General features: G+C 32.7%; 1 protein-coding gene and 1 long non-coding RNA gene across 3 annotated transcripts in view; one reads left to right on the top strand and one right to left on the bottom strand.

The window, feature by feature from the left end:
- Positions 1 to 13,219, bottom strand: part of GRM7 (glutamate metabotropic receptor 7) — a 1,106,888-nt gene that overhangs the window by 890,706 nt on the left and 202,963 nt on the right. The window lies entirely within an intron of this gene.
- Positions 9,988 to 13,219, top strand: part of LOC141551879 (uncharacterized) — a 72,817-nt gene continuing 69,585 nt past the window's right edge. The window contains exon 1 of the long non-coding RNA XR_012484990.1: positions 9,988 to 10,020. This is a non-coding gene — a long non-coding RNA (uncharacterized LOC141551879). The remainder of the gene's footprint in view (positions 10,021 to 13,219) is intronic.

The raw sequence follows: 13,219 nt of genomic DNA on the forward strand, positions 1-13,219 counted from the left end.
AATTTTCAGAAAAGACTCAAGTGAACTCACCAGGAGGTGTTTCACAATGTTTTTTTTCCCAACCATTTACAAGATACTTTACATTGTTTGATAAAAGAAATAAGTATCTTCTATCCCTCAGATGTCTTGCATATGGTAGGATTTCTCCAGATCAGTGAAAAAGCTGAGGGTATAGACATTTCTCAAGTCAATGACTAAAGTGATACAATCCCCCCTGGAAAAGCTTTGTCAGAGGTGATCTTAGCAGGTCCCTGTTAGAATCACATATACATTTTTATGAAAGAAGTGTGAAGTCATGGACAAAGCACTGGATTTGGAATCAAGGATCTGGATTTATAGACTGTCCCAAACACCTTAATTGTATAACACCTGGCAAATCATTTAGTCCCTCTGAGGTTCAGTTTCTTTATCTGTAAAATTAGCAGGGTGAACTTGATGGCTTTTAAGGTCACTTACAATTCTAAATTATGATACTATGAACTTCCTTCTTCAACAGAGATAAAAATTCATCAAACATTTATACTCATGCATTAAATACAAATTTTAAAATACTTTCTCAAAAAAGAAACAGGTTTGCATGATGGAACAAATGCATTATCCTTATTTGATTTAACAACAACAATAGAAAGTAGTCTCCCAAAGTCAATCATCAGGCATTTTGGAAGAAATTATTTTGTGCTAGGTCCTGGGGTTAAATTCAAAAGTGAGTTCATAGACATTTCAACAATATATGCATCATCTCCCAAGGTTTTTTTTTTTTTTATTAGAAAGTCACTCTCTGTAGAAACTATTTAATGACAAAATAAAATCAAATTTGAGTAAATCAATGCATTTTGTTAATCAAGCTAAAGATTTCATTTAACCTCCAAGTTAATATCTTAAAACTTTCTGAAGTTTATTCTCTATTTCATTCTATATATTCCTTTAGTAACTGCATTTTGTTAATTCTTTCTTTTAAGCATTAAAAGGTTTTCCTGATATTTTGATTAGCTTATAGGTAGCTAACCTTTATTTGAGAATCTGAATGTACAACTCTTCAAGGAAATTTTGTGTTAACTACTGCCTGGCTGTAGTTATGGCAAAGAGCTTCTAGGGCAATAACTGGGGGGCTGCTTCCAAGATGATACAGTTTTGAGATTCTCCTGGGAGGATGGTCTTTTGTGGGAGGAATCATTGTTTTGTGCTGGTGCATAAAATGAGTCAACAGATCTGCTTAGACTGTTTTTCTGATTTGTCCTCTCTTAAGGCTGACTTTCTTCCAAAAAGTGAATCTTCCAAAGTCACTCCTTACATAAGTATTTTTTGCTTCCATTCATCTGATTCTCTCCATTTCCATTATTGTTACTATACTATAGGCATATATTACTAAATACCAGAAATAAACCTTCTAGCTAGGATCTCTGTCTTAAAACATTCTAATTCAATAAATAATTATGTAAATCATTATTCTAGGTATTTGACTAAAAACCAAGTAATCTGTGCCTTCAAGGAACTTACAAGCTACTGAATGAAAGATGCAAAACACATAATTGAATAAAAAGTAACTTCTGGTGGAAGATGTGACTATCAGGACAGGTTTCCTATAAGATTAGCATGAGTTCCATTCAGGTAATAGAGAAAGGGGAGGAAGAGAGGAGGAGGGCAAGAGTTGTCATCTAAGAGGTAAGGATGAGGAGTGTTAGCATTAAGATTCTCATAGGATCCACCAGTTCAAACTTCCTAAACTACTGCTTTTACATCAGTTTCTGTCTTTGAAATTTTGTTAGTTTCTTATTAACTAAAGGAAAAACTTTTAATTTTTTACACTCTAATGTCATTTACCTGGTCATTCAAACCAAAATAAAGTTGAAACACTTACTAATATTGTTATAGAAAGAAATTCACTTTCACGACTCTCTTTTATAATTTTATATATATATATATATATATATACATATATATGTGTGTGTATACATATATTTATTGATAATAAGTTGTACATTTATTTACTTTGAATGTGATGACTTTGCATCAGTACCTACATATAGGTAGCTTGATGAAGCTTAAAAAATGCATTCAACTAGATAAAAAGAATGAATGTCATATTCTTATCCATATCATTCTAGCTAAGTAAAGTTGAGTAAAATATCTATTTCACTATCTATCCCATCTAATAGTCCACAACATTTTTATGAAATACTACCTAAGTTCTAAGACATAAAAATATAATACTAGAAATATTTAGGGATCAAAATTTGGTGGAGTTGAATGAAGTATTGAAAGCATTCAGAGGGAAATCCTGGTTGAAGCCTTGAGACTTGGCTTTAGAAAGGGGTTTGTGGGGCCTAAGGTATGAGTATAATAATTGGTTGAGGACCCATTGAAGGAAGGAAATGAGTAATTAACAGAGTAAATACCAGCAATACCATAGAGGGCAACCATTCCTATAGTCCTCTAGTTCTGTCATCTCCTTTTGCATCAGGAAGAAAATAACACCCTGTAAAGTTTAAATGACATGCCCAAAGTCACATAATAATTAAGGTTTGAGCCAAAGCTGGATATCACTATTCATCACAAAATTTTTCTAGTTCAAAGTTGTGAACAAAATGTTACTAGCCTGTAACATTCTAAGTCCCCATAATATCTTCCTCAATGATTTTATGATAATATTTTGTTAACAATATTTCTTTAATCTATTTCTCTTCATATAGTTTATGTTATCCATAGTCAGCTATAAAGTTCTGTGAACCATGTGATGAACCTAGGTGGTGGGGAGTAGAAATATAACCTCTGACACTTAATTGTGTGACTTTTTAGAAGTTAGTTAACTTCTCTGGGCATCAGTTTCCTTAAAAGCAAAATAAAGGGATTGGAGTAGATGGCCTCTAAGATCCTTTATGGATCTAAGACCTGGTAACTCTTTTCTTTCCTGGACTTCAATTTTGTCATCTATAAAATGAGAGAATTGCATTAGTTGACCTCTCAGGTCTCTTATAACTCTAGAACCATGATCCCATGATTCTTTAAATTCTATCATCTACTATATGATATATATCTATGGCTATTATCTTTATATAGATATAGATAGATAAACATAGACATCTATAGATATAGCTATAGATATATATATCTATCCATCTATATATCTATCTATCTATCTATCTATCTATATCTATCTATCTATCTATATATATATAGAGATATCTCTCTCTCTCTATATATATATATATCTAGATATATCTATATATCTATATATCTATATATCTATGTATATATATATATATATATATATATCTAGATATATCTATATATCTATATATCTATATATCTATATATATATCTATATATCTATATATATATATATATATATATATATATGGCCTTGTTTCTTTTCCTTGACAATATAAAGTACTTGTCAGAACAGTTACAAGTTCATGGAGGATATTTAGCCTCTTTTCTTCCATCTGCTCCAGCTTCCCTTTTTGCTTCCAGTACTATTCTTCTCTATTGAGTATCTTTTTCTTCATTCGGGGAAATGTCCATACAATGTCCTTATTTACATTGGTGGATTGTGCGAAGTTGGCAATTTTAAATCTTGTTTGCCATCAAAAATAATTGTATATTCTTTTCCATACTGACCACAACCAATAGCCCCAAAGTGACCTCTAACACATAGCAAAGTTTCCACTATAACCATTTTTTAATATATGGGTTATTTTATTTTTGTGGGCACTGAACTGAAAAGGACAGGATTGAAATTATCCATTGACTTCATACAGGGCACTGATTAATAGTGGCCTTGCAATTTCTGGCTCACTAATAGATCAGGCCATTTAAACTCATCTCCAGTTGAAGCAGACAAATGACTGAACAGAAAGGAAGCAATATTGGACAAGTTAGAAAATTTGAGATCTCTTTCTCTATCTCTCTGTGCATACAGATTTCTAGCTGGGTTATCTTGGCTAAGTCACATCAGAGTGAACTAGATGATCTCCAAGATGCCCTCATAATTCTAAAACTGTGGTTTTAGATGGTAAGAACATTGTTATCTTTATTGGTAAAACTACAATACAGGTGAACAATTCAGTTTAGAAACATTTTAGTTAAACAATTTAGCTAAAATAATTTTAGTTTATAAAGACATCAAAAGACATTTTTGACATCATTGACATTCATTCAAAAATTTACTTGAAGACTTACTACTTTTGTAACCTTGATATATATATATATATATATATATATATATATATATATATATATATATATATATATATATATATATATATATATATATATATATATATATATATATATATATATATATATATATATAATCACTTAATTGTTTGGCCTGGCTTTCTCGCTACAAATTAAGGGGCATAGATGATTTCTAATCCAGTTCTTTTGTTGATGATGCCATTTTACATTAAAAATTATTGTATTTGAATCTTAGAGAACTCTATTAAATAGGTGCTATTATTATATGTTAATCCTTTGTCCCTATGAAATTTGTCTTTAGCACTCTCATGCCTCTTTTTCTAAGTTCATTTTTAATTGCCTTTATAGGGGATATCTTCTCTAAAACTTCACTAATATTGTACAAGTATGAGTTAGCAACTGACAAAAGGCTGGGGCTCAAATCTGCCTTTCAAATTTACCAGTTGCATTACAACAAGCAAGTCATTTGACCTCCTTTATTGATCTGTAAAAGGGAGGTACTGCTATCTGTTGTACATATCCAATATTGTTTTAGTAAAGATCAAAAAAGATGTTTTCCATAGTATATTACAAACCACAAAGCTAAGAATAACATAATTTTCATTGATTACTTTTGCCTCAATCATTTCCTGACCCTCTGAAAGAACTACAATATGTAGGCTCCTTTTAGAAAGTTTTCAGTCTCTAACCTATTACATGCCTGCACTTCTCCATTTATTTTCACACTTTTTAATCTATATTACAAGAAGAAAGCAGAGTTATGTCTAGAAAACATATGCAACTTCTGAGGTTGCTTCACCTATGAACCATACTTTCTATATAAATGGTAGAAGAAATTCACTAAAGATGGCTGATGCCAGCCTAGCATCAATGAACAGGAAAGTCTTTCCATTAAGTCCAAAAATGATTCTGTGAAGTGAAATGAAGTAAAATAAAGGCTAAAAAAGTTATGCAAGAATTTGGAGTTATGTTGGAAAAGTCATTAACTGTGGCTACTTATTGACTCAGTTATGCCATCAGTATCCTATTCCCCTCAAAAGATGAAAGTCAGAAGACAATGGTGTATGTGTGTGTGTGTGTGTGTGTGTGTGTATACACACACACACACACACACACACACACACACACCTTCATACTGTTAAGGAATGGGAAACTTATAGGGAAATTTTCCAATAGGGAATGACTGAACAAGTAATGCTATATGGATATAATGGGATAGTACTGGGCTGTAAGAAATGATAAAAGGGTTTTCAGAGAGATTATCAGACTTTTATGAAGTAATTCACAGTAAGGTAAGCAGAACCAAAAATATGACAATAGGCAAAAATAAATAATTTTGAAACACGTGAGAATTCTGATCACAATTACCAATCATGATAATGATTTGATGAACCATTATACCTGCCTCATGACAAAGAAGTGATGGACACTGGACACACAATTAGAAGAATAGACAGAAAGATACATAAAAATAGCTATAATTATAATTTAGGATGTCATTTTAAGAATTCTCTATTCTTAATGATGCATATTTATTACAAGTTTTTGTTTAATATTTTTAGTTGGGGCATCATAAGGAGAGAAAACATCAAAAAACATTTTTAAAATGTTAGGCATAAAACAATTAAGAAAAACACAGTTCCAAGCCCTTTGTGAATATCAGCTGGCAATTGGGCGGTCCTTTATTTAAAGGAAATGCAAATGGAAAGAATTAAATCTATATCACTATATATAATTGAAGCAAAAAAACATAGGATCCAAAACAACATTCCAAATAATTTCAGAGAAAGTTTATGCAGATGATAAGTCTATTTAGCAAGGAAATAACTACATGTTTTTGGTTATTTATGCTACATCATTTCTAAATCCAATTTACAGTTTTGAATATTAAATGAGTCTTTTAAAACCCTAAATGGTTTTGAAGAATCAGTAGGAGGATCTTTAGCCCTAACTTTACATAAGCAAATGTTTTTAAGCAACCCTCATCCAAACTGCTACTTTCTTTGCTCCAGAGCAGAGAATTGGCAAACTGAGCCAAATTTTCCCACTGCCTGAGTTTTGAGGGTTTTTTCAAGCTGTATAAGCCAAAAAGAGTTTCCATATTTAACATCCTTAGTTTTCTGGTCTATACAAAAACAGGATGCAAAATAGATTTGTTGCCTTGGCCATAGTTTACTAACTGCCTACTCTAGAACAAAATTTAGGTGTCAAATAAGAAACTTCTAATGAATTTCCATTTTTTTTTTTGTGTATTGAAAAATTCACAAGTTCAAATAACATTTCATTTACTTAGCTCAAATGCTGTTATACTGAATGACCCTTAGGCTGTCAGGGAATTATGCTAGAGAAACTAGTGTTTTTATGGTCATTAAAGAAAGACATTTATTATATGGAAATAAAATCAGAAGGGCATAAGTGACTTATAACAGATGAAGTTTCCTTCCTCCACTGATTTCTATGCAATGTTGAGGGAACACAGCAAACATATTGGGAGGAACCCTTATGCTATATTTGACTGGGTGTGAGGGATGGGGAGGAATGGCATAGAATAGGGATAATATTGTATGAGAAAGTATGGGAGCCTAAATTTTAAATCACTCTGCTTTGTTTCATCCATTGAATTGGATGGTCCTATGCAGAATACTTCCTGTTACCCCTTCTCCCTCTCCTGATTCCTTCTTTATGTTGTCTTCCTCCATAAGTTTGTAAGATCTCTAAGGGCTGGGACTTTCTCTGTTTTCTTATCTGTATCTCTATAACATTTGGTACTTAATAAATGCCTATTAAATTGAACTGAAATTATTAAAGAACACTAGATGTTAAACTTTTAGAAAGAATCCCTAATGAAAATGTTTGCACAATTTGATCCTAGAAGGTCAACTTTCTGACCTACCTTTTTCCCTAACATAAGATCTATAAGAGTTTAGAAATGTCCTGAAGTAAAGGAATAGATTGGTTTCAAAATGACTAAAAGTAGCTTGCTTTTATGTTCATTCCAGCCCCTCCTACTTTTGTATATCTTCCTATATTTACTTTTATTGAGGCAATATATCAAAGTATATCAAAACTATAATTCTAAACAAGAACCATATAACTAGATGTGCTTAAAATTAGGTAGAAAGCAACACCTTTTCCTTCCTTAATTCTCTAATAGGTATAAATAAAACTAATTATTCCTTTATAAATTCAAACCTATCATTAGTTGAAAAAGAGTATTCTAATTCTTCAAATAGAATACATTCTATTTTCAACAAAGGAAGAAAAAATAGAAAACTTGATCCATAATTTGGGTAATCTGAATTTTAAAAAGGAAGAAATTACATATCATCAGCCAACATAACTCATTGACTGGGCTGTTCAGAATTAAATTGATTGGTACAAATTAGGCCATACAGATGATGAAAAGGTTTGATGTGAGACAGATTTCACAGACAATTAAGATCCTCAGGGTAGTGTCTCCATAAAAATGCCACTCTATGGAATTCTCAAGTGACCAAGCCCAAGCCCCTTCAGCAAGCTATTAAATCTGACATACTGTACTACCTAAAGACATAAAATGCTCATGACACCTTTGTCTTTCAAAGTAATAATGGAATTATTTTAATTTCTGAGCTCATTAAAACACACTTACTCTTTTAAGATATTCTATTACGTGAGCCAAAGCATATGACAAGTTGAAGGGATGAGTCTTGGGGAAAATTTAAGTATTTCCTTTTCTGCTTAGACTAATTTTAAATACATTGCCCTAGATAGTTTCCTAATCTCTACAGGTACTCTTCAAGTCCCATTCATTGAATAAAGAAAACTAGAATAGCAATAAGTCAGCTCACATAGAACATTCTAAGTACATTTGGTAAAAGAGAGGGAAAGTATTATTTATAGGGAGTTGTGGCGAACAAAATGATCTCAAAGGTATCTTTGGGTTCTAAAATTGTGTAACTTCATTTCCTAAATTCAAAAGCACAGTATGCTTAATAGAATAACAGTAAGATTTCCACAGATATAAAAGAAGAAAAAAATTCATTCTGAATAATTTTAGAGAGTAGTCTGGAAGATGTTCTCTTAATCTGAGTGTCTGGCATCTTAGACATGAAACATGAGAACCATGAATGATCTAGGTAGAATTGTAGGATCATATCTAATTGCTGGAAGGGACCACAAAAACATCCTCAGATTATAGATTTAAAGTTGGGAGATACTGTTCAGGTCATATGGTACAGAATTTGAACCCAAGTACAAATGCATACACTCTTTCCACTGTTAACAGTAAGCTTCATTATGAATGATAGTACTTAGAAATGTTAGTATAGCATCTAATACTTCTGAAAACAATCATTTAATAGCAAAATACAAACAAAATACAAATAGAAAATATGTAGACAGTTTTATTATCAAATGGCATCGATTAGATTTTCATTGTGTATTTTAAGTAGTCTATTACCTACTTCAGTAGACTTCCCCCTTTATCATCCCCACTCACCTATTTTTAATATTTTCCTGCCTACTGGCTGCTTCCCTATTGCCTACAAAGATGCCTTATTTCAATCCCATCCTCAAATCCAGTCACTTATTCTATCTATCCATACTATCTATCATCTCATATCTTTCTATCTTTTTTTTTATAAAGTAACTATTCAGAAAAGTTATCTACAATTAATGGCTTCAATTCCTGTCCATTATTTCTCTTAATAACTTTCTACAGGTTGGCTTTTGACTACTTCATTCAATGAAAACTATCCCCTTCAAATATATCAATGATCTCCTAAAGTGCCAAATCTAATTCCCCCTCTTTATCCCTTTGATCAATCTGCGGCCTCTAACACAGCTGGTGCTCCTCTTTAAAGTCTCTTTTCTCTAAGTTCTAGTTACCCTCCTGCTACTAGTTTTTCTCTTACAGGTATAATTGTTCCTTCTCTCTCATTTCTGTTGAATCTTATCCAAGTCATGTTACTAAATATCCTTCAGGACTCTGTTGAGGGTCCTCTTCTTTTTTCCCCCTATATACTATTTCTCCTGATAATTTCATCATCCCCCATTAATTCATTTGTCAGATCTATAGCAACGATTTCCTTTTTAATGGCTTTTTATTTTCCCATATACATGAAAATAGTTTTCAACATTCACCTTTGCAAAGCCTTGTGTTACAAAAATGTCTCCCTCATTCCTTTCCTCCCTCCTCCCGTAGATAACAAACAATCTTGTTAAGGACTATGCCCAAGTATGAAGGGGCAGGCCAATTCTCTGAAAACCTTCACAGCTGTGAATCATAACACACTGGAAGGAATTGAAACTCAACCTTTACTGAAACAGATGTTGTTTGTGAATTGGGAATGGAATTAATTGGAGGCAGGAGGGAAGAGAAGGGAGGTCAGAAATTGCAACTGCCTCTCACTCTCCTTGTGTGATTATCATCTTCTCACATGAAGAGATTTATTCTGCTGGCCAAAATGACATCCCCAGAAGCCACTAATAAGTGACTCCCATAACACAATCTGATATAGGTTGAACATGTGCAGTTCTTATCAACACATTTCCATATTCAACATATTTTGCAAGAAAAATAAGATCAAAAGGGGAAAAACCATGAGAAAGAAAAAGCAAGCAAAAAAAAAAAAAAACAAGGGGTGGAAATACAATACTTTGATTCACACTTGTTTCTATAGTTCTTTCTCTAGAGGCAAATGGCTCTTTCCATCATGAATCTGTTGGAACTGCATTGAAACAATGCACTATTGAAAAAAGCCAAGAACATCACAATTGATCATTACATAACCTTGTTGTCATAGTGTCTGGTTCTGCTCACTCCACTCAGCATCAGGTCAGGTAAGTCTTTTTCAGGTTTTTCTGAAATCAACGTGCTCAGCATTTCTTATAGAACAATAATATTCCATTAGCTTCATATACCATAACTTATTTAACCATTCCCCAACTGGCGAGCACCCAAACAATTCCCAGTCCCTTACTACTACATAAAGGACTGCTACAAACAGTTTTTGTACATGTGGGTCTTTTTCTCTCTTGTATGATCTTTGTACAACAGTCCCAGTAGTCACACTGCTAGATCAAAGGGTGTGCACATTTTTTATAGTCCTTTGGACATACTTCCAAATTGCTTTCCATAATGTTTGGATCAATTAACAACTTCACCAACAATGTATTAGTGTCTCAATTTTCCCACATTCCCTCCAACATTTATCATTATTTTTTTTTTCTGTCAACTTAGCCAATCTGTGAAGTATTAAGTGGTACCTTAGAGTTGTCTTAATTTGCATTTCTCTAGGGAATAGTGATTTAGAACATTTTTTCATATAACTAGAAATGGCTCTAATTTCTTCATTTGACAATTGTCTGTTCATATCCTTTGATCATGTATCAATTGAGGAATGGCTTCAATTCTTATAAATTTAAGTACATTTTCTATATATTTTAGAAATGAGACCTTTGTCAGAAACACAGGATATAAAAAAAATAAAAGTCTTTAAATCATGGACCTATTTTGACCTTATCTTGGTACAGGGTATCAGATGTTGGTCAATGCTTAATTTCTGCCATACTATTATCAGGTTTTTCCAGCAATTTATATCAAATATTGAGTTCTTATTCTAGAAGCTGGAGCTTTTGGGTTAATCAAACACTACATTACTATGGTCATTTACTATCAGGTCTTATCAACCTAAGCTATTTCACTGGTCTACTCCTTTATTTCTTAGCCATTACCAAATGGTTTTGATGACTGCCATTTTATAATATAGTTGTACATCTTGTACAAATCACCTTCTTTTGATTTTTTTATCAATTCTCTTGAAATTCTTGATCCTTTGCTATCCCAAACATATACAAATGATTTTAAAATCTAATTACACAGCCCTAACCTCTCTGTTGACCTTCACTCATATCTCCAGCTGCCTCTTTGGGTTTTCAGACTGTATGTACTATATCCAAAACTGAGGCCATTATCTTCCACCATAACTCCTTATTTCTTCCTATTCCCCTATTACTTTTAAGGGTAACACTCTCTCCTAGTCATCCAGGTTCACAACTTAGTTGTTCATTTTAAATGTTCACTATCTCTTACCTCACACATGCAATCTATAATCAATATGTCTCTCCTCTGAGACTACTAACAAAATAGGTGAAGGGCCCTTTCACTCATGCATAGATTGTCGCAACAGCCCTCTAATTGCTTTTCTTTCCTTAAAAGATCCATATTACAGATATTTCAGATTTCAAATTTTGTCATCCTAAAGTACATATTTAAGCAAGTCTCTGTCTTTCTTCTCTCAGTCTTTTAAACACACACACACACACCCTATTGAATTCTCTAGGATCAAATAAGAAATTCTTGGTTTGGCATTCAAAACTTTTCATAACCTGGCCCCCTCCTATTTTTCCAATCTTCTTATTCATTATTCTTACTCCATAGTGAGAATTCCAGAGTTCCACTAGCTTTTTTGCAATATCTTCAAAAAAATATTTCATCTCATGATTCTGAGTGTTTTCACTAACTGTCCCACATATCTGAAATGTTCTCTCCCCTCTTCTCTACCAACTAGAATTCCTGGATTCCTTCCATTCCCAACTAAAATCCCATATTCTATAAGCAGCTTTTCTTCATTTCTTTTATACTAGTGCCCCACCTCTGCTGATCATCTTGAACCTATCATGTATATATCTTGCTTGTGTGTATTTATTTACATTTTCTCTACCCCATTAGACTGTGAATTTCTTGAAAGTAGGGATTCTGTTTGACTTGTCTTGCTATACACAGAGCTTGATATAGTATCTGCTACATTTTTAATATTAATACATGTTTGTTCTATGACTTTATTTTCTCCCCAGGACAGGAAGAAGAATGAATAAATGGGAGGGAAGCGTTTATTAAATGCTAAATATCTTCTAGCCAGTAGAAATAACTTGAATGCTGAGAATGGGATGAAAGGAAGAAAATTTGAAAGGACTATTGTTTTAGGGAATGTCATTTGGAAAGGTTATTGTTTTACCTATTCTTTTATACTTCTGATAGAGCCTGTAAGAAATTCCTTACTCTTCTATCTCTGACCTTCTGAAAAGCTCAAACAACTTATAGTGACAATTACTACTGACATATCCATCCTCTCATTTTTATCATGTCTTCTTCACGATCCTTGATATACTCACCACTTTTATAGGATAAGGAGCTCTCTTTCGCCCAACACCTCTTCAAAACTCTCCTTATCTGATTTTAATGGAAAGAATAAGAGAAAACTCCTTAGAGACTCTTATTCCCTTTTGTCTCTCATGCTACTCTTGGAGTTCTCAGTTGCTAGGGACTGCTAGGGCAACTCCTTTTCCTCACTTTCCTTATCTGTCAAATAAGGATGACAATGGCACCTATTTCACATGATTGTTGCAAGGATCAAATGAAATAATTTGATAAGGTATAGTAACAAGCACATAAGTGCTATATGAAAGATTAATTGTTTATAATTATTATTAGGAAGTATTATCCTTCAATGCTTGTCAGAGGAAAAAAAAAGCTTTCTGTATTGGTAGGATACACTAAAAACTCTCTCAGTTTTCCTAATGGTTTAGTAAACTAGTATCCCTGCACCATAATACATCATCTGATTTAAATAAGTTTTGTTTACTCTCACAAAATCTTATCATTAATTACATTATGCTTTATAAAAGATGTCAGAAAGGAACAGGCATTATTTGCATACCACAAATGACAAAATTTTGATCCTAAAAACAAAGGCCCTAAATACTGGACAATTCAGCTTCATTTACTTCTTGGCAGAATCCTTCAAGACAAAAACTCTGCCACTGACATCAATCCATTCAAGTATTAAGTATCCCCAGGCATCTAAAAAACAGTATCAGATATGTTGGATGCAAAAACAGAAATGGTTCCTTCCTTGAAGTTTGCATTATACACAACTACCAAAACCCAAACCCCCTAACATTTCTGATTCTTGAAACCATTGCCATGGAAATAAATTGGATTTAGAATCAGGTAGTTCAAATTCTGAGATTCTTCTTC

This window comes from Sminthopsis crassicaudata, chromosome 1 (assembly GCF_048593235.1).
Source record: "Sminthopsis crassicaudata isolate SCR6 chromosome 1, ASM4859323v1, whole genome shotgun sequence".
Taxonomy (NCBI): Eukaryota; Metazoa; Chordata; class Mammalia; order Dasyuromorphia; family Dasyuridae; genus Sminthopsis; species Sminthopsis crassicaudata.